Genomic DNA, 3151 nt, shown 5'->3' with positions numbered 1-3151 from the left:
AGAATTAATAAAAATGAGCAAAATATCACAGATATTGTCTTTATTCTGTGTGGCATCCTCCTTATTTTATTGTAGTGAATGCTACATATTTATAAAGGTTTCTATAGCTTCTCTCTTGCCTCAATCCCCAACCCTGTTTGTATAATAAGGGCTTAAGTTCCTCAACCACCAAATGTCCATCCTACCCCAGAAGTTGTAGCCAAACCCCACTCAGGGGTGAAGTTTCAGTTTGGAATGACTTGAAATCAGTGCCTGCTAGGGGTAGAGGGGTGATGAGTCCAGAAAGGTACGGAGAGGCTCGATGTGGAAATGGAGGAAACCTTTGTGTTGGAGCAGGTCCTGGTGTCCCTTCATAGGCGCCTTCTTCATTCCCCAGCCAGGCATCATCGTGAACACATGGAGTCCTTGGGGGAGAGGGTTACCCTCTGGGGAAATGGGAGAAATGAGCTCCCCAGGGGGCATCTGAAAGCTGCTGCTGTGCCCAGCGTGTGCCGTGTGTATGTGTGTGCATGTGTGTCTTATAACAAAGTTTAGTGCAATAGCACCTTCAGTTTTCACTTACAGCTCCCTCTCTCCTCAGGCATCAGTCCATGGGGCAGGGCCAGGCATCAATTTGAGGTCAAACACCAACTTTCCTCAACCTGTATGAGGTTTATGCTCCTTGCCGTGTCTTCTCTGCAGTCGCTCAGGTAAGGAGGCTTTAGGTGGGCCAGTCCCACCAGTTCACCTGGCATATCTAGACACCCCCACCCACACCCACCCCAGTACATAAACCAAAGGTGTGAGATAAGCAACCTTGGGTTTAATAAGATTAGAGGGGCAGCCAAGGAGGGCTTAGCCTGCAGCAGAATCCCCTGGGCACTACCCCATCATCTCATTCTCTAGGCCAGGCTAGGGCTGGAGAACCACACTCTGAACTCATCCCACCCCGTCCCCCTGATACTGATGCATTGGTTTGCAGATGGTGTGCAAGACTAGTGTAGAGGGAAGGGAAGCTGGAGGCCAGGTCAGTGTGAGTTTGCATCTTGTGACAGAAGGCAGAGGCCTGATGGCTCCAGGCACCACCAGAGAGAGGAAGAGCAGGAGGTGGACTCCAGGGACAGAGGAGGGGTCAGGGTTCAAAGTGGGCTGTGACTGGAGGGGGAAGGGAAGGAAGCCAGCAGGGGGAAGTCTGCATCCAGGCTTTTCCTGGAGGACTCGGCTCTCACACGTCTAGGGGAGGGTCCTGGGCTTCCTGTCCTCCTGCTGCCTCCAGCTGGCTCTGTTCCCCGACAGCAGCTCTTCTGGAGACAAGCCAGGGCCACTCCCTGGGAACATGCGGGTTACAGCTGCACCTTGGCCTCAAACATGGCCTCTCCTTGGCCCCTGCCTGATAGTTACCAAATGTGAGGTGTGACAGGTTCCTGCAGGGGGACAGCGAGTGGAAACTATGACTGTTCCCACAGGGTTTTAGTGAGAACACCCCCACCTGACATTTCCAGAGCTCCCTCTTCCAGGGGATTTAAAACTGCTCCCTCATGGGGGCTTCAGGACCCAGAAATGTTGTTTCACATGGTGTACACCAAGCATGTCAGACTCAGGGCCTGCAGGCCGCATGCCTCATTTATTTGGCCCATGTTAGCCTTTGAGTTTGACATGCTTGATGTACACAATGGGTTGTCAATTAGAAGTATAAAAGTTACTTTTCTTTTCATCTGTTTGCTACTTAGTAGGGAGAGCATTGATCTCATTTTATAGACATGGTCACTTCTGGATCTAAGTGGCTCCCTAATTTTAGAGATTCTGATTTGAAGCTTCTTGTTCCCTGCAGATTTGTCCTTTCGTATAAAGGAAGTCCACATGCCTGTGGTGGGACCCGTGGGCCTTAGCATCCCCAGAGAACCTCACCTGAGAAGTTCACCTTCTGCTGGCTTCCAGCTCAGCCCAGAAGGAAGGGCAGCCCCGAAAATCACGCTAATCCTCACCACGGATCTGGGTGTCGCCAGGGGAAGGGTCCTACGCCTCTGGGAAAGAGCCTACACAGAGATTACCGCTTCCTTCTACAGATGAGGTAAGAAATGGAACCTGGGTCAAAGTGATTATCTTAACTCCCCAGAAAAAAGTATCTGCGGCCAAGTTTGTGTTAGGCTTAACCGGGAAGTGTAGCATCAAGGTGGCAAAAGTGTGTGTGTTTGTGTGTGTGTGTGTGTGTGTGTAGGGGTGAGGCAGGGAGTGAAGGACGGCACATACCAGCAAACTCCAGCTTCACTGGGAAGCACAGCAGCCTTCAGCTCAGTCACACTGGGTCTTCCAGGGCCAAGTGGCTCCTCCACCCTTCCGAGTGGGAGAGGAAGCGAAGGAATTATCTGCGGGTTCTTTCCACCCTCTGTCTTTCATGGTCCAAGTTCTCTCCCTGGCAGTTAATTCCCACACAGCTCTGAGCTGTGTCACCTAGCCTCTCCTGGTAGTCACAGGGGAAGCCAGACCCTGTGCCCACATTTCTTTTTTTAAGATCTGGCCTGGTGTCAGGAGCCTTGTGTTCCCCTGGGGGTGTTGGGAGCAGGGGAGGATGGGACAGGTGGGGCCCAGCAGACCTGGGGGACGTGTAAACTGGGTTTGATTCATGGTAAACAAGGAGTTAGGGATTTTGAAGAAGGAAGTTATTTGCCTTCTCACTGAAATGGTGGCCCCGCTAGACCCCCAGTTGCCACTGACAACTTATCTACTCTCTAGACTCGCATCACCTTTAGCAACATGGAGAAGTTGTGGGTCAAGAAATCCAAATGTTGTGTTAGCCTGTTTGGCTCAGAGGATAGAGCATTGGCCTGCGGACTGAAGGGTCCTGGGTTCGATTCTGGTCAAGGCCACGTGCCTGGATTGCAGGTTTGGTCCCCAGTAGGGGGCGTTCAGGAGGCCGTGGATCAATTATTCTTTCTTTCAGCATTGATGTTTCTCTCTCCTGCTCCCTTTCTCTCTGAAATCAATAAAAATACATTTAAAAAAAGAAATCCAAATGCCCTCACTTTATAAACTACCCCACCTCATTTATCTGCCAAGTTCCACTAGTTACTGTGTGACCTTGTGAAAGCCACACTTAACCTCTCTGAGCCAATAGGGCAATTTCATGAGGTCAGTGTAATACAACATAGGGTTCTTTGGAGAAGCCAGTGCA

Source organism: Myotis davidii, unplaced genomic scaffold, assembly GCF_000327345.1.
Source record: "Myotis davidii unplaced genomic scaffold, ASM32734v1 scaffold591, whole genome shotgun sequence".
Classification (NCBI taxonomy): Eukaryota; Metazoa; Chordata; class Mammalia; order Chiroptera; family Vespertilionidae; genus Myotis; species Myotis davidii.
Note: the sequence above shows the minus strand (reverse complement) of the source record.